General features: G+C 35.5%; 2 non-coding genes and 1 pseudogene across 2 annotated transcripts; 1 reads left to right on the top strand and 2 right to left on the bottom strand.

The window, feature by feature from the left end:
* Positions 1-451: 451 nt before the first annotated feature.
* LOC126015878 (MICOS complex subunit Mic26-like) lies at positions 452-7,558 on the bottom strand (annotated as a pseudogene).
* A 682-nt stretch (positions 7,559-8,240) lies between these two features.
* On the bottom strand, positions 8,241-8,316 carry LOC126032763 (small nucleolar RNA U2-19). Its single transcript, XR_007503972.1, has one exon. It is a non-coding gene; the product is annotated as a small nucleolar RNA U2-19 (small nucleolar RNA).
* Positions 8,317-17,077: 8,761 nt separating this feature from the next.
* Positions 17,078-17,184, top strand: LOC126025122 (U6 spliceosomal RNA). Its single transcript, XR_007501173.1, has one exon. It is a non-coding gene; the product is annotated as a U6 spliceosomal RNA (small nuclear RNA).
* The last annotated feature ends 2,359 nt before the right edge of the window (positions 17,185-19,543 follow it).

Raw genomic sequence — 19,543 nt, 5'->3', positions numbered from 1 at the left:
CAAGGCAAATGCCATACGGCTGTGCCACCACTCTAGCCCCAAGCTTGTGCATTCTCTCTAGGTAGAAGTATTTTAGATTAGTCCCCTTGTAGATAATATTATCTAAGATAACAAAGAGGACTAGTAAAGTTTTTCCTAAAGAAGGCCGTTTTCTGTATTCAATATTAACATCTCTACTGTTTTCTTTTTTTTTGGGGGGGGGTTTGGGCTACACCCGGTAACACTCAGGGGTTACTCCTGGCTATGTGCTCAGAAGTTGCTCCTGGCTTGGGGGACCATATGGGACACCGGGGGATCGAACCACGGTCCGTCCAAGGCTAGCGCAGGCAAGGCAGGCACCTTACCTTCAGCGCCACCGCCCGGCTCCATGTTTTCTATAGAAATTCTGGTTTGCTTTATAGAGTTTCCAATGTTCATCTAAAATTGAAACATGGTCAGAGCATGGAGTATTCTACCTATTTCCTGGTGAATTCTTCGTATTTCCTGGCTTTTGAGAGTTCTCCTCCCACTTTTCTTCTATAAAAACATATCCACATAAACTCCAGGCAAGTAATTTCTTCCTGTTGAGCTGGATAAACACAATGACTTATTGTGGATAATAAACCAAAACAGCCAGTCCCTTGAAAGTAGGTGAATATACCAACTTCTTTATTTTTGATCCTCTAGCAAAAAGGAGTCCAACAAAAACCAGTAACACCCAGTCTTGGAAAAAATTTAGGTGGTGAATTCTAGAGATAACCACAGCCCTCAAACATGCCCATCTTGGGCTTAGTCTGGTTATAAATTTCCTCACACCATCTTACATATGGCTCACAATGATGTCTAAGACGTGAGATGTTTTCTTCAAATTGGATCTTTGGCTAATCCACATATTTAGATTGATCCTCAAGAATGGTGTACTGTAGAGTGAAAGCTCATTAATCTCAAGCTGTGGCCGATGGGTCCTTTTTTTAAGGATGCATTGACTTTCAAAGTGAGCAGACTGAAGTTGGCTGGGCCCAGGGATCTCTAAATTACCTTGAACGTCTCTTGCAGCAACGCTCAGGCAGGGGCAGAATCTGACTCTGACTTTCCTATTGAAGTTGGACTATGTTGTCTCTTCAAACACACCTGGATTTTCCAACCACACCTAACTCCCAAACAATGTGTGTGGTGTAATAAGTATAGAGGATTGGGGAAGAGTGAGAGATGTATACATCTCTCTGTGGCAGGGCCAGTCTAATGGATATGCAGCCTGTGCAGTTATACTTTGCTTGCAGATTAGGTGAGTAGACCTGCCTTTCTTTCTGACCCATAGCATGGCCCAAGGCTTCCAGGACTGCAGGATTGCATGTTGAAAAAGACCAATGCTGCCAGGAACTGGTGCTGCAGGCTCTCAGGGGCCCATGGGACCAGACTGTCAGGTGAGGCCTCATGCTCACCCAGAGATGCCAACTTGGAGCAACTACTACATGAGAGTAGAGAGAAGATAAATTGAAAACAAGTATACTTTGATAGAAATTCACCAGCCTGAGGTGGCCAGGGGAGTCCCTGGTACAAAAAAGAAGGAAAAAGAAATATATACAAAGCAGGTAGCATATATCTGATGCTTTTTCTCTGGCCCACCACTGACCAGCATGTACTGCTCTGATCACTATCCTACACCCTCCCAACAATCCAAGTTTTTCCTTTTATACATGCCATGACAGGGGGAGTGTCCAAGGGCTTGTCCAGGTTCTACAGTGGGGGGTCTTCAAGGGGCCATGTCCAAGTCTAACTGGCATACACATGATCTATCTTCTGTAAGTCTGAAATATGTGTTCTAGAGCTGTCCATTATTTTTAGAGATAGATGACCCCCTATACACCTTTAAGATTTGTTCAAGTATTTTCCTCTGGAAGTTTATCATAAAAAGATACTAATTTGAATATAAATTTTCTATTTTTGCAAAGTACCTTTATATATTTATGTAACACACAACACTATATTGTAAATATTTTGTATTTTATGTTCAATAAAGCTACAGATGGAGATATGGGCTGGAGAAGTGAACTATGTAAGCTGAGAAAAGGTTGACAAAAGTAGTATATAAGAACTAGAGAGATTACAGTTGGAATTACAAAGTGCTTGTTTTGTACATAGGGCACCCAGGTTTGATCTTCAGGTCCCAATATGATTAGAGAGAGCCCTGCGAGAAGTGATTCTCAAGGCTAGAGATGGGACTACTCTGACCACCAGAGAGGGTGCCCCCCCACAAAAATAACCCCCAAATTGTATGTAAGCCTAAAGAAGGCATAACCATGCATTCTTTTATTCCATCATGCTGAGTATACAAAAGCTTGAATCTGGGTTGGATATTTTCACAAATACCACAGTGTTCTTAAAGATCAATCTTTCCCCTCAACAATTATCACATTGTTGACATAACTGATCACAATACATTTGATTCAGGATGACAGAAAGTAAAGTTAAGTTAGATCTCAGGACATTATAATAGTTATTGGTAATAATCTGATTTACTTCTTTGCAAGGTATACCCCTGTTGTCCCCTGTGGTTAAGGAATCCCCAATACTGAAGAACCTAAACAGTACTGCATCTTCAAACCCAGAACTGAACCACTGATTGACCAAAAAGTGCAAGCTTCCTGAGTACTGCTAAAAAACAATCAAACAATCAACCAAAAAACAGAATCTTTAAGGAGAGGCCTGAAAATGCATAAATGTTCTGTTTCTTCTTCTGTGATAAAAATAAAATATCAATTTGCTTAAGATTCAAGTACAGTAAAGCATATAATCAAGGAACTTTATAACAAAAAATCAAAGATCAAAGTAAAGTGTTTGTCAGTAAATAAGAAATAAAACTATATTGGGGCTGGTGAGGTGGCGCTAGAGGTTAGGTGTCTGCCTTGCAAGCGCTAGCCAAAGGAAGACCGCAGTTCGATCCCCCAGCGTCCCATATGGTCCCCCAAGCCATGGGCAATTTCTGAGCAATTTCTGAGCACTTAGCCAGGAGTAACCCCTGAGCATCAAATGGGTGTGGCCCCAAAAAACAAAAACAAAAAAAAGAATAAAACTACAATTACCAAAGAGCCAGAGATGTGCCAATAAAGTTAAAACAGAGTGGACAAAATAAGAAGATAAACTTATAGCAGCAATAAGCAATAACAGTCCAGGGAAAATTTGTATAGAAAAATTATATGTAAGAATATACATCCTTATTTGTGTGAATTACTTCAATATCTCTCAATAACAGCAAGGACAATAAACAAACACAAGAGGAAATCTTGACCATTAAAGGTAGGATCACAGCTAAAAATGTGATGTGAACCTTCCAAATTTCTCCAAGAAATAAAGGTGTGTTCTATTTATGATCATTATGAAATGTTAATAATTTTATTCATTCAGAATTGTGACATAGATCTTTTTTTGTCCTGCATTAAAATAGGAGGAAAAAAGGAGAATTGAAACAAAAATTAAGATAAACAGAATTTCAGTTGGTGTATTGTCAATTTTCAGTTCAGAGCTTTCTAGCCATCCAATTAAATGCCTTAAGAATTAAGTTCATATTTTAAGAGAGTAGTTTTAATCAATGACAGAAATATTAGTTGATGATATAACTCTTACCATATTTGTGGTTTAGGTGTATATGATTTAGAATACTTCATTGTTGGATTAACTATTTTTTATTTTAAATTATTTATTTAAAAATGTATCACATTGTTGACATAACTGATCACAATACATTTGTTTCAGGATGACAGAAAGCAAAGTTATTAGAGAGAGAACAGAGAACAGAGAATTTAAAAAATGGAAGAAGGGGAGAGAGTTCATTAGCAGTTATATGTGTGAAACTTACTGTATCACCTATAAAGTCATTAATGCAATAGCTGAAGGTTTAGTATGCTTCCATTTTTACTCCAGAGATGGGAAATTTAAAAAATTAAAATGAGGGGCCGGGCTGTGGCGCTAGAGGTAAGGTGCCTGTCTTGCATGCGCTAGCCTAGGATGGACCGCGGTTCGATCCCCCGGCGTCCCATATGGTCCGCCAGGCCAGGAGCGACTTCTGAGCGCATAGCCAGGAGTAACTCCTGAGCGTCACCGGGTGTGGCCCAAAAACCAAAAAAAAAAAAAAATTAAAATGAGAAATTAAAAAAATGTGTGTGTGGCAGTTGTCATTTGCATAGGCACAGCAAAATATGGAAAAAATTGGAAATAAACACCTTTAGCCTAAAAAACAGGGAGATCTTACCCCGAAGCACTTTGGCATAAGACCAACTCAAGGCTCCAGGTATACTCAGTTGTCCAACTCCCTGGTCATTCTCGGTGGTCAGCTCTTTAGTCTCAGAGTTGTTGCTGTCAGGTTTCTGTAGTTATAGATACTGGTTTCTGTAATAGAGATGGGAAAACAAAAAAAATTTTACTCTTTATTTAAGCACCATGATTATAAGCATGTTTGTAATTGGGTTTCAATCATAAACAGAATACTCCCGTTCACCAGTACAACATTCCCACGGCCAATATCCCCTCTCCCCCGCCCCTGCCTGTATTCTCAACAGGCATTCTACTTCTCTCATTCTTTAACATTGCCATGCTAACTGTTAGTGTAGTTATTTCCCTAACAGCGTTCACCACTCTTTGTGGTGAGTTTCAAATTGTAAGCCTGTCCTTCCAGCCCTTCCAGCCCTTAACTCTATAGTCTCTGGAACTTTATTACAGTAATGTCTTTAATTTTTCTTAAAATCCATATATGAGTGAGTCTATTCTGTGTCTATATCTCTCCCTCTGTCTTATTTCACTTAACATAATAGATTCCATGTACATCCACGTATACAAAAATGTCATGACTTCATCTTTCCTGACGGCTGCATAATATTCCAATGTGCATATGTACCACATTTCTTTAGCCATTCATCTGTTGAAGGGCTTTTTGGTTGTTTCCAGAGTCTGGCTATTGTAATGAAAATAGGTGTGAAGAAGGGATTCTTTGTATTGCATTTTTGTATTCCTAGGGTATATTCCTAAGAGTGGAATAGCTGAATCAAAGGGGAGTTCAATTTCCAGTTTTTTGAGGTATCTTTATATTGTTTTCCATAATGGCTATTCTAGATGGCATTCCCACCATCAGTGAATAAGAGTTTCTTTCCCTCCATATAACTGCCAGCACAGAATGTTCATGTTTGTTGTGATGTGTGCCAGTCTCTGTGGTGTGAGATGATACCTCATTTTAGTTTTGATTTGCATCTCCCTGATGATTAGTGATGTGAAGCATTTTTTTCATGTGTCTTTTGGCCATTTGTGTTTTTTCTATGAGGAAGTGACTGTTCATTTCTTCTCCCCAGTTTTTGATGGGGCTATATTTTTTTCTTATTAAGTTCTGTAAGTACCTTGTATATTTTATATTAGCCCCTTGCCTGATAGGTATTGGGTGAATAGTTTCTCCATTCTGTGGGTGGCTTTTGTATCTCAAGCACTATTTCCTTTGAGGTGCAAAAGCTTCTCAGCTTAATATAGTTCCATCTGTTTATGTCTGCTTCTACTTGTTTGGAGAGTGCTGTTTCCTCCTTGAAGATGCTTTTAGTCTCAATGTCATATAGTGTTTTACCTACGTGTTGTTGTATGTACCTTATGGTTGCAGGTCTGATATCAAAGCATTTAATCCACTTGTATTTGATTTTTGTGTATGGTGTTAAATGGGGGTCTGAGTTTGCTTTTTTGCAAGTGGTTAACCAGTTGTGCCAACACCATTTGTTGAAGAGGCTTTCCTTGCTCCATTTTGCATTTCTTGCCCCTTTATCAAAGATGAGTTCATTGTACTTCTGAAGAACATTCTCTGAATACTCAAGTCTATTCCACTGATCTGAGGATCTGTCTTTATTCTAATACCGTGATGTTTTGACAACTACTGCTTTGTAATACAGTTTAAAATTGGGGAAAGTAATTACTCCAATATTCCTTTTCCCAAGGATTGCTTTAGCTATTCGTGGGTGTTTATTATTACAAATGAAATTTCAGAAGTGTTTGAACCACTTCTTTTAAAAATGCCATTGGTATCTTTAGAAGCATTGAATTAAATCTGTACAATGCTTTGTGGAGTATTGCCATTTTAATGATATTAATACTGCCAATCCATGAGCAGGGTGTGTGTGTCTCCATTTCCTGTGTTCTCTCTTATTTCTTGAAGCAGGCTTTTGTAGTTTTCTTTGTATAGGTCCTTCACCTCTTTAGTTAAATTGACCCAAGATATTTGATTTTGTGGCACACTAATGTGAATGGGATTTTTTAATGTCCATATATTCTGTATCATTATTGGTGTATAAGAAGGCATTGACTTTTGCATGTTCATTTTGCTATATGAATATATTGTTTCTAGAAGTTTTCAGTGGAGTCTTTAGAGTTTTCTAAATATATTATCATGTCATCTGCAAACAGAGAGAGCTTGACTTCCTCCTTATCTATCTGATGTCCTTGATTTCTTTTTTCTTTTCTTTTTCTTTTTTTTTTTTTGCCTAATCTCTATGGCATGTATTTCTAGTACGATGTTAAATAGGAGTGGTGAGAGAGGGCAGCTTTGTCTTGTACCAGATTTTACAGGAAAGCTTTTAGTTTATCTCCATTGATAATAATAGATGGCCTTGAGAAAAGTTCCTTTCATTCCCATCTTGTTGAGAGTTTTTAATCAAGAATGGGTGTTGGACCTTATCGAATGCCTTTTCTGCATCTATTGGTATGACCATATAATTTTTGTTTTTCTTTATGTTGATATGGTGTATTATGTTGATTGATTTACAGATCCTTGCATTCCTGGGATGAAACCCATTTAGTCGTGCTGAATGACCCTCTTGATAATGCTTTGGATTCTATTTGCCAGAATTTTGTTGACGATCTTTGCATCTGTAATAACACATAGATTTTTATACAGCAGTGGAGACTTGGCATAATGACTTGGCTTAGACTCTAGTGGATTCAACACTGACTACTCACCCCCTGAACTGAGGATACCACCTATGGAAAAAAAACAAACAAGGTTTCCCACACCAGTCCCAGGAAAATAAATTCTACCAAGGAAGGACCTACTACAGCCATGGTACTGACTTACTTCAAAAATAGTTCTTATATCAACCCTGACAACCAGGCAACAGCAATAGTCTACTTTTAGGGCAGGATTCTCTGCAATGTTAACTAATGGAGAAATGGAACAAGAAGACACAACACACCACCAATCTTCCACACAGGATTAACTATTTTTTATATAAAATAAACTGCAGTTTACAAAGAAGTGTTCCATTTACACATTATTTTTAAATTCTATAAAATAAAGTCAATGGGAAAGTGTCCCCTTTAAGTATTAGCATGTATTCTCTTCCTTTCTTAAAAAAAAAATGCATACTTGAGCAGTATCCACTCCCATAAATGGAGTTATCATGGTCGAGCCAGCCCAGCTTCATAGACTTACTACTCTCTTCTCAAATGAGATGTAAACTGAATTGTAAAAGATTATGTCCAGCACAAAGCTGGACATCTTAGGAGGAGATGAAAAATCAAAGCCATGCTTGGTGCCTCCACGACCTAGAATCACCATTTCCCCGTGACCTGCCTCATCATTGACCCTCTACGATTCCTCTGAGCTGACCAAATTACAGGTACGCCGAGTATTGGATTGATATCATGAGAGGTTTTTCTGAAGCGAGCTTGGGCACCCTCCCCTGTATCCTTCTCGGTCCAGGAAAACCTGGCAGCTCTAACCAAGTCCACAAATGCAGTCGCTATGTTCAAACATGGCCTTCTTCCAGGAGGTGCTGCAGCTTGGTATATGCCCCTAAATTCATAGTATCATAGATCTGAATTTCTACACAACTTCATTATCCCTAAAAAACACCCCTAATTAACAGACTGGACATATGACAACAAGTACTTACTAAACCTCTGTCATTGTATTAACGACTTCATTGGTGATACAATAATTTTCACAAATGAGTTTGCTACTATGCTTTTTCTTTTTATTTCTTCTTCTCTTCCATTTCTTTTTTTTTTTTTCTGAGCTCAGATCAAGTGTAGAACCTTCATGGCAATAAAGGTCAGTAAGAAAGGTGGTCATCATCGCTCAGAACTGATCTACCTGCACACATGCACACAAAGCCCCTTTACATACATTTCCTTCCCTCCACCCACACCCACACCCACACCCACACCCACACCCCACAGCCACTCACACACACACACACACACACACACACACACACACACACTACAGTATTGTTGCTTCTCAGAACTGGAGATCATGCACCAGTGGATGGGGATCCTTCTGATGCTCAGATTTGGCTATTTTCATCATTGATCCATTTATTTTTTAAATAACTTTGCTTTCACTTATCTGGAAACAAGTATTTATGATCAACTAATAAAATGCATACTCAAAGAGCAGTATTGCAAGGATTGTGCTACCCATCTGGGTTTAAGATCTTGTATCAGAGGTTTTCTGAAACATCACCAAGCTGGTGTCATAGCACAGCAGGGCTAGAGCCGCACCACTGACTGGAGCTGTAGCAGTGAACTGCTGGCCCTACTTGGGAGTCAATTCATTCTCACAAGAAAAGATATAACTATAAGAAACATAACAGATTAAATGCTAATTAATTCTATACCTTAAAAAACCTATTTGAATTTTCAGTATTATTATGATTCAGAATTTAGAGACAAGTTTTGAAAATATATTTAATTGATATTTAATATGCATAAATTATACTTACTAACTATAAAAAATTAATTATACTATCTCCTACTCTTACATTTATAATGAATTTAATGCTATGTATTTATTTTATAATAATACATCTATTTATATGTTTATGTCTTCTTCTTGAGTTTACCTCAGCTGATTACATTTTTCTAGATTTACCACAAATTTAAGACTTATCTGTATGATATCTTTACTTTGGACGTACATGTGGAGTCTAAGCCACACCTGCTGATGCTTGAGAGCTATTTCCAACTCAGTGGTAGAAGGTCACTCCAATAATTTCCCATAGTACTTTGCAGTGCTGTGCATCTAAGCAGACTTCACTGTTTTTCCCTGTGTTATATTTCCAGTCATTTTTTTTAAATTAAAAAATCTGACCCAGCTCTGTCTTTCCCATCTCATTTTAGATTTGGTATTTATACCTCGTTCTATCTTACTATAATCATTTATAGTGCTTTCAAATCACAGAAAATCCAAACAAAAGTAGCTTAAGCAAAAGTGGTATTGTATCTATTTGCATTGCAAAAAATTTAGTTAACTCCCACTTTAGGAATTCACAAATAAGACTATTTAAAACATATCATGCAAATTCAGATTTTCCCTTTATATATATTGTCTGTATTTTGTTTGAAATATGTTCTTTATTATGTTGCAATATAGCCCATACCCACCACCCACCCCAAAAGCATTTATCTAGAACATAAATAAAGGATACCAGAACAAGAACTTTTGATTAGAATATTTTTTTCTGAGTCATCACTTGGAACAACAGCATCTGACTATACAATATTTTGCTTATATAATGAGGGTTGATTAGATTCCATTTAAATTACTTGTTCCATCTGTACTGGTAGCTACTGAAGTAATGGGGCAGGACAGGGAGTCAGGTAGAGTTGTACCTTTTCATTAAAAATAGGGCTTAGAGCAGATATCAAAGTAATAAGTATCAAGTAGTATATAATGTCTGTATTTGTTTTTTATTAAAAAATTGATAATTTATCTCTCTTTTTTAAAATAAGTGCTTAGGTTTATTTCTAAAAACATTTTCTAGAGCATCAATTTTGAATTCCACACAAAAATCTTTTCACTTGCTTTCTCTAGATCTAAATTGTCATTCTCTTTCTAGCTGCTTGATTTGAATTCTGTATATTTATATTCACTTTTAAGTTAAGGTAATATCATGCTTGTACACCAACATGGAAATTGATTTGAGTAGCTTTATAGAATGGATCTTGTCCAATTTAAATAAGGAAGATATTTTCTCAAATTTAGTGTCTTCTTGCAGAATAATTTTCAGTTGTCATGTGACATAACAGTGCTTAAATCAAATCAGATACTATGACTATCTTTTTTTATAAAAGGATCATAGGACATGACACTGAGAGTGATTCATTGGGAAACCACCCTAGAGGTTAGATTACTCAACAATCATGAATTGAGAGTATTTCTAGCAAAAATTATAAAGTGAGCTTAGTAGATGTAATAAACATAAATACATATATTTATTGAAAGAAAGCCAGACTGCAGTATGTTTAAGGCAAGTTATTTCTGTAAATGAATATTGTCTATTTAATAACAATTTACAAACCATAATTCCATACAATTGTATCTGCACATATCTGAAATGGCAAATCTTTAACTACATATGCTAACAGTTTCCTTGCTGATTTTTAGAAAATAATAAATTGTCAGTTGTGCCAATGGCTAGAATGGAATTAAGCACATAACTTTTTTATTCAGGTGTTGATCTAACCACCATGATTCATTTTATGCCTAAGACAATTTTTTCATATATTATATGAAAATACATTTTTTCAATACTATATAAAGCTATAGGTCATAGTCTTTCTGAATAATCCTGATATCTTTTGCACTGAATAGTTGCATGTGTTTGTTTTTACTTATTTAGTTTTGTTTGTGGAGGGGGATCATATGGTGCATTGATCAGGGGTTATTCTTGACTCTGTTCTCAGTGATCGCTCACCACACTCAGGGAACCAAATAAAGGTTCAAGGATCAAATCATGGTGAAGCAGTTTAACCCTTAAACTATCTCTGTGTCCCACCTTCATTGAATAGTATTGAGCATTACTTTAAATAAAGCCTAATTCTATTGATAAAAATGAGTGGTTTCTTATAGTTGTAATATTATAGCCAAGAAGTAATAGTTGGAACATATTATGTGAAGACCCAACAAGAAAACCCTTTGTCTTTCCAGTGTAGACTGATGAGAACACAACCAAGCTTAATATATAAAACAGCATGGTTGCTGAGTTTGATGACACTTCAACATATTATTTTCTAAGTGGTAGATGGCAGATGACTGTCTCATTCAGCTTATAAAAGACTCTTTATAAACAAAGATGAGGTGAAATTTATGTATTTTTAAGGGTTTTGATCACAAACACAGCTAGAAGAGCTACATCTATCAAGTTCAAATCCTATTTATGACTAATGGCTTTGCAACTATAAGTGATTACTCCATCTCTTTATATGTTTTTCTTTTTTTTTTTTTTTTTTTTGGTTTTTGGGCCACACCCTGTGACGCTCAGGGGTTACTCCTGGCTATGTGCTCAGAAGTTGCTCCTGGCTTCTTGGGGGACCATATGGGACGCCGGGGATCGAACCGTGGTTCGTCCTAGGCTAGCGCAGGCAAGGCAGGCACCTTACCTCCAGCGCCACCGCCCGGCCCTATATGTTTTTCAATTAACACATTTATAAGAGTGGACATTACTTCATAATGTCATTAATAAAATTAAATAAGTTTATTTAAGTCATTATTATTTGTGTTCTAAAGAATAATGCTTTTTCTGTATTTTTCAGACAGAGATACCCCACCCATGCTTTTTCTTTGTTCAATGTCTTTAGGCTGTCAGATATTTATGCTCTGCACTGCCAGGACACTGACAGCAATGAGGCACATGTACTTAAGAGCAGGACTTTGGCTGTCACTACCCTATGGTTCAAATCCTCTCAATCTTCCATAACAGGAAAATGCAGCCCCCAAAAGCAATAGACAGAAGCAATGAGCATACAATACTTTCTGAGGAAACAATTAAGTAGAATATTAGACATCTATTCGTTTCTGTTTTTTTAATTGGTCACACCTTACTGTGACCCCGAGTCCCATGCAGTCCTAGAAATAGTACTCAGGGCTTCACACATGCAAGGCATGTGCTTTTCTCCTTGAACTATATCTTTGTCCCCTGGACGCCACTTCAAGATTCAAGTTAGAAGGCTAACACTGATCTGTAGGACTCTTTGAACAGATATTGTAGCATATTCTTCTGCTTTCTCTCACCCTAATTCTCTGTTCCTCTGCTTTGAATTCACCAATTTCTGACCCTGCTATCTAAGTTGACATAGAACTTCTTGAATATACATATTTAAGGAGATAAAACTTTAGATAGTCTTCTAAAAACGTGTTGGGATAATGCACTGGAGAAAGAGCTGTTGTTTCTAAATATTATTTAGAAAATATTATAATATAGTCATTTATTATAAATTGACTATAAAGACCCTTTTTTAAAGCATTAGCTCAGGCTTAGCATTTGTATCATAGCACAGGTCAAAGGGTAAAGATCTTAGTACAGAGCCAAACAGGTAAAAGCATAGTATCAGCTGCAGTAGCTCTTGTAGTTTAATATTATTATTTTACTTTGTACTACCATAATGGTTAGAGATTGGCATGATAGATATTTACAATGACAGGAAAAACTGATTGAATTTTTAAAGAGCATTACAGAAGTCAAATATCCTTCAGAATATCATATGCACTTCTATAAATCCTTCTCCACTTTTAATCTCAATGATAAGCCTGTTTCTTAATTTGTGGGAAATTTCTAGATGACAGCCATTCATGATTCCAGCCTCATGGGCTTAACATTGTTTCACACTACTATTTTTATTCTATTCAAACTTATTACCAAATACACAGATTTTCTATTTGTAAATGGTTTGTTAAGTACAGTATACTAATACTTAGACTTGTTTTTAATAATTGTCACACTCAGACCTAATCAGAGCTATAAAATTCCTAGCATAAGAAATCTGACAAAGATGTCACCAGGAAAAGAAAGTAGACTTTTGGCAATACCATTGTGTCCAAATACAATGACTAATTTCTGGAAATTCCAGAAACTTGAGAAATAATATCTACTTAGTGACTATTTTTTAGAGGCAATAAGCTTGAATTAATCAATCCCCAGAGAAATTGGATATTTTTAGAGACTAATTTACAATACACAATTATTTTCTAGTTCAGCCGCCTAAACAAATTTTATTGCTTTCAAAAAGATCAAAAGAGTGGTGGTTGGTCTCATCAAAAGCAGGGTCTACAAAGTTGGAAAATAATAAAGCAGATAACATTGTTTAATGCACTTAAACAAAATTTTTTTTCAGACTGTGAGAGGCTTCAAACTAAATGAGAAGCCCTTCAAGAATCTATTGTTTCCTGCCATTGGTGTGACCTACATTGTAGAATTCTTTTTTTTACTAAGTTGAGTTTTTTTTACTAAGTTGAGAACAGGATAATAAAAAAGTGAAAATCCTAACATCTACCTTCTTTACTATTGTGCTAAGCTCGACACTTAGTTTTTCTCATAATAGCACCAATTATTTCTTTCATTGTTTTTTTATCATAATCTGTAATTTTATTTAACTTATTCATTATCTCTTATGCTTTACCTAGTTGATGAGAGCAGACGGTTTTTCTTGCTCAGTGCTACATTTTCAGATTCAAATACAGAGCTGAGTACATAATACATTCTGAGTTAGTGTTAATTAACTTAATTAACCTTGTTCAATTCCTTCATGATGCATGTACAAATGAGGAAATGAGATTTAGGGAGATTCTTTGATATATTAGATATTTGTTCTTTAATGGCAAAATCCAGGAATGAGTACTTGTCTAATGACTTTAGAAGCATTATTTTTTCTTCTGCAATAATTTGCTTTTCTAATATACTAAATAAGTGGTTCACATCCCTGAATGTACATTAGAGTCATCTGCAGAATTTTATATGCCTTATCAATAACAGAACCCTCTCAAATAAAGTTGTTTTAGGGTAAATTGTTAATTAAAAAAATAAATGAATCCCAATTAACTTGGATCAAAATAACATTAGTCAAGAATCTTCTTTTGTTATACTCATTTTGTTTAACATTGTCATTTTCAAAAATATAATATTAATATTTAGAATCAGTGTTTGTAGTTCTCTGGATAATCCCAAAGTGACCTCCCTCGTACTGAGAACCTGCCTTGTTGTATATGCTGTTGCTTGTATATGCATATGTGTTGCTTGTGCACATGGTCATTCTATCTTGAGTGCAGATGTAGGTGTGTAAAGGCCTAGATTCTGAATTTCATTTAGGGGTCAATGAAAAAGCTTTGCTGGCAACTGTATAGGTAGTATGGAGTAAAAGCCAAATGACTGCCTACTGAACAACTACTGATTTATTCTGTAAACAGAAGAGAAAGACAGTAGAATTCGATGTGACAAAACATAGGGAAGAATAGTGGATATACAGGACACATTGTGGAACTAGCATTCCTGCAAGATTTGGCAACTGATTGAATGTGAATGTTACAAGGTTGAAATATGTCAGAGAGTCTTGACAATTGTGCCTAACCTGATTCCAGAAGTAATTTGATACCCACATGTGGTAAATTAATGCTTTGAGTGACAGTGAGCCAATTTGCAAATTACTTCTTTCAGGGCATTAATGACTGAAGTGTATAATCACCATGGTATTATTGTTATTGGTATTAGCATTAATAAATATTTCATGAGGAACCAAAAATTAAAATGCCTATGCTTTGAAGAATAGGTACTCCTCCAAAATATAAAATATAAATCTCTGGCTATCACCAGTGACAAAAATCTTGTAAATATTTATAAATAAAATAACAATTCATTTGAGTGGAAGATTAATTGAGATGAGTTGTAATTATGCCTAAGGTTAAGTAGTTTTGTTTGTCATTATAAATGAAGGGCTTGAAGAATTTAGCAGCATGAACTCTAGAAACAATTTAATAGTAACATTGGGGGAGCTTCGTAAAATCTCTACATCTCAGTTCTTCTTAACTATAATCTACAGGAAATAATATTTTATTCACTGGAAAGTACTAGTCTGAACCATGTTCTTCTCCCAACTTTCCACCATCTTCAAGTTTAAAAAATATGGATTATAGTAGGGAAAGAGAACAGGATGTGAATACCAGTATTTTGTGACTCATTCTCTTTGAAATGATTCAAGAACTAAAGAAGTTTTCTTTGAGTTTGGAAGCTAAAAATGTCATATCCTATAGAACTTTCAGTAGAATAAATACTGAAAAGATATCAAGGAAAGATGACATATTGGCTTCTAGAAAGATTAGATTATTGTCTAGGATGTATGAATAAAAATGTATGAATGTATGAATAGAATTGTTGGTGGCTTTTCTTCATCCACTGTTTTTTGTGCAAGTGCCTGAGAAAGATAATGGCAATGCAACACCTTTCTATAACATTTTTAAATATTTCTAATAAAAATAGTATAGTTGCCATCTTCAAAGTTAGGAGATCAGGACTTTGTTTCATAGAAAAATTTAAAAGAATTGGCTAAATAAGTCTCTTACTCTTTACAAATGCCAGGGATGCAATAAAAAAAGCACTTTATTTTTGTGGAATTTTTTCAGATTTCTTTTCACCATGCCTGTATAGGCATGTAAGTAAAATAAATTAACGATTTAGTAAGATTGAGTTGATGAAGTGCAGCAATAAAGACTGCAAGGTATAGAAATAATTCAGTCCTTTATTTTAAGCCATGCAAAAGCTGTAAGACCCGAGGGAAATAGTCACACCATCAGCAAACCCATAGAAAATGCTTTCACACCATTGGAAAAGGCCCTGCCAATTTTTTTTTAAGAAATTATAAAGTGAACCAGACAAAATATGCCAAGTCATCAAACATCAACAAGACAGATGTGAGTGCTGGTAAGCGCCTTTCCTTGACATATGTCATTTAGTAAAGCAGGCCTGAGGATTATATTAAACGCAACTGTTAAGCAATAGAAATCTAGCATCATCAGTAAATTTACTTTGAGGGAAAGAAAAAGTTAAAAATATTATTCAGGAAAAATATGATACTGATTATTGGTGACAATGATAAAGTTACTCAACAAGAAAAATAAAAAGAACTAAAGTTACTGTTTGGAGAAAATAAAACATTCAGTAAATATTGGTTTAAAATGTAATACATATGTAATTTTTACTCAAATATTTTAGGTGCCTAGGTGGAGTTACATTCTGGTGAAAGAATAGCAAATAGGGGCCGGAGAGATAGCATGAAGGTAAGGGGTTTGCCTTACATGCAGAAGAACTGTGGTTCGAATCCTGGCATCTCATATGGTCCCCCGAGCCTGCCAGGATAGATTTCTGAACTTAGAGTCAGGAGTAACCTCTGCCGGGTATGACCCAAACCCCCCCACCAAAAAAAAAAGAAAGAAAGAAATAGCAAATAATAAACACAGAAAATTATTATTTTAGAAGGAGATATGCAGTAGATAGAAGTCTAAAGTTTGGGATTTACACAGTTCTATACAAGACATGATTAGATTCATTGAAAAAGTGAAATGTCAGATGTGAATAATCTGACTAGATTGGTTTATGGATATGAGGGTAGACATATTTCAAGAATTAGAAAGAAATAGATCCAAAGTTCTGAGATAAAAGTGGCATTGCCTATTGAAAACCAAGGAACTTAGTGTGTCTAAAAATACAGAACTGAATTGGTAAAGAACGAAGCAAAATTGAATTGGGGGCAAGTGGGTGTGAGTAATAAACAGATATTGACTTTATTTAAGGTTTTAGGGAGAGTAGAGGCATTATTAGGAAAAAGTTCAACATTACTGTGTTGAGACTAGTTTGGGAGTAGGGTAAAATAATATGACCAAAGGCTATAGCAATTTTTAAAATGTGCTCTTTAACTTTGATTAAGATAGCCCCTATTAAATACCACATGTCTTATTACCTACAAAGGAAAAGATATTTCTAGTACATTGTACCTGCTTTCTTAGGTTGACTTATAGCCAAGCAAATTTTATACTTGGTGTATTTTCAAAGGAAGAAAATAATCTAACCCTGAAGATTTTGCTCCTTTCCCTTTAAGTATCTCCAGATATTATTTTTAAAAGTCCCTCAGGGTTCCGGAGAGATAGCATGGAGGTAAGACATTTGCCTTGCACGCGAAAGGACTGTGGTTCGAATCCTGGCATCCTATATGGTCCCCTGAGCCTGCCAGGCGCAATTTCTGAACATAGAACCAGGAGTAACCCCTGAGCACTTCCGGGTGTGACCCAAAAACCAAAATAAATAAATATGTGCTCGCTTCGGCAGCACATATACTAAAATTGGAAAGATACAGAGAAGATTAGCATGGCCCCTGCGAAGGGATGACATGCAAATTTATGAAACGTTCCATATTTTTAATATAAAAAAGAATAAATAAATTTAAAAAATTGAAACAAAAAGAGTTCCGACTACTGTAGCTCAAATAAGTTATTTCTTTTCTAGAATTCAAAGCAAAATGGTCAAGTCTAAGTTCTAATTCCTTACCTCCAAATCATTTAGTTTCTACCTGATCATGTGGAAACTATTCAAATAAATGTTTCCAAAATTAATATTGTTTCAAACTAAGTAATTTTCTTAATCATGAATCTACTAGTATGCTAGTAATTCTAAGTTAAACAAGAAACTGGGGCTGGAGAGATAGCATGGAGGTAAGATGTTTGCCTTTCATGCAGAAGGTCATTGGTTTGAATCCTGACATCTGATATGGTCCCCTGAGCCTGCCAGGAGTGATTTCTGAGTGTGGAGCCAGGAGTAACCCCTGAGCTGCCGGGTGTGACCCAAAAACCAAACAAACAAACAAACAAACAAAAAAACCAAGATACTCTCTTACCTATTGATGTGAATTCCATATGTACGTGATCTTTGAAAAGTGTTGTTTCTTAAAAATGTTTTGTATAAATTGTTGCTTCTTCTTTCAACAAAGCACATATTAGACTTGTGTTTATTATAATAATGACTCAGAAGTTACTTCAATTCTCCTACTCTATTCTATGTAAGCTTCTCACTATTTATATCATATTATAATATATTATATAACATGCAGAATATTTTGAATCTTTCTATTTTACCAGCAATTAAAGAAAAATTATTAAATATACAAATATTATTAGGAAAAGCAAAAGGATATTTTGGTTAATATTTAATTTATTTAATGTATCAAAATATAATAAAAAATAGACTGAGGAAAGGTAAAAGCACGGTTAATGAAATTCTGTGTTGCCTTGATCAAATTGTAAATGTTTTAAAGACTAAGTTGTTGTCAATGAGTTGTTAATGGACAATGTAATTTTATTATGTTATAATAACATTATTATTAATATAACAGGATTTAAATTATACATTATTATATATTTAGTATATTTATATAATATGATTTTATTAATAATTTCTTGCAGGGCCGGAGAGATAGTATGGAGGTAAGGCGTTTGCCTTGCATGCAGAAGGACTGTGGTTCTAATCCCGGCAACCCATTATGGTTCCCCGAGCCTGCCAGGAGCGATTTCTGAGCATAGAGCCAGGAGTAACCCCTGAGCACTGCCAGTTGTGACTCAAAAACCAAATTAAAAAAAAATTTCTTGCTTGTTTTTGTTTTGCTGTCATACCCAGCAGTGCTGAGATTACTTTTTACTTCCTCAGGGATCACTTCTGGTGGGGCTTATAGTACCACAGGTAGTGCTAGAGATCAAACCATGTGAGAGGCAAGCTCCTTACCTGCTGCATCATCTTCTTTTTTTTTTTTAATGTTGTTTTGTTTTTATTTTCTTGTTTTTGTTTTGAGACCACACATAGTGATATTCAAGGCTTACTCCTGACTCTGCACTTGAGTCTCTCATGGTTTTACTGTTCACCACACTTAAAATTATTTTAACACTGTGATTTTCCAAGTTGTTCATTTTACAGTTGTTTTAGGCATTAAATGTTACAATACCATTCTCACTATAAGTGTGACCTTCCCTTTACCAGTGTCCCCAATTTCCCACTCATCACCAAAACCTGCCTCCTTGTAGGCACAGACAAGTTTACTTCATATTGTTTGTTACGATGCAAAGGTAAATGAAATTATGTAATGTTAGATCAGCAAGGGTCAATTTGAAATAATTCTGATACCTTTCTTTTTATGTTGTTGCTAAAGTCATTGTCAAAGAATTTACTGGATTTTGATTGGTGCCAATTGAGCTTTCTGTGCTACTATTTAGGCTCACTGAACTTTGTAGGTTACTCTGGAATTTTCCCATCAGATTTCCTGTGATACTACTAGACAGATGCTGCTTAAAATTTTTAGGTTTTGGTGGCTGTGTGTATCCACACTGCCTAGAATTTATATATCTGAAACAAATTTGGTGGTTTGGCAGTTTGATAAAATTAAGTTGCATAGCTGGATCATTTATGCTTTTTATTTAGTTTTTTAATTTAAATATGGCTACAGGGTTGTTCATAAAAAACGTTTTTTCTGCAGATAAAGTTGTTTATAATTGAGCATGATTGAGTTATAGTCATATAATGTATGACAACCATCACCAGTGTGCATTTTCCACCACCAATGTCAATAGTTTCTCTCTCACCCTCCCTGATGCCCTCTTTCCTCCCAACCACCCTTCATTCTGTCTCTCTCTCCATTTCTCTCTCTCCATTTCTCTCTCTCTCTCTCTCTCTCTCTCTCTCTCTCTCTCTCTCCCTCTCTCTTTCTCATCTTTTATGACATGGTGGTTTGTACT

This window comes from Suncus etruscus, chromosome 1, assembly GCF_024139225.1.
Source record: "Suncus etruscus isolate mSunEtr1 chromosome 1, mSunEtr1.pri.cur, whole genome shotgun sequence".
Taxonomy (NCBI): domain Eukaryota; kingdom Metazoa; phylum Chordata; class Mammalia; order Eulipotyphla; family Soricidae; genus Suncus; species Suncus etruscus.
Note: the sequence above shows the minus strand (reverse complement) of the source record. Positions and strands in the feature narration are given on the sequence as shown.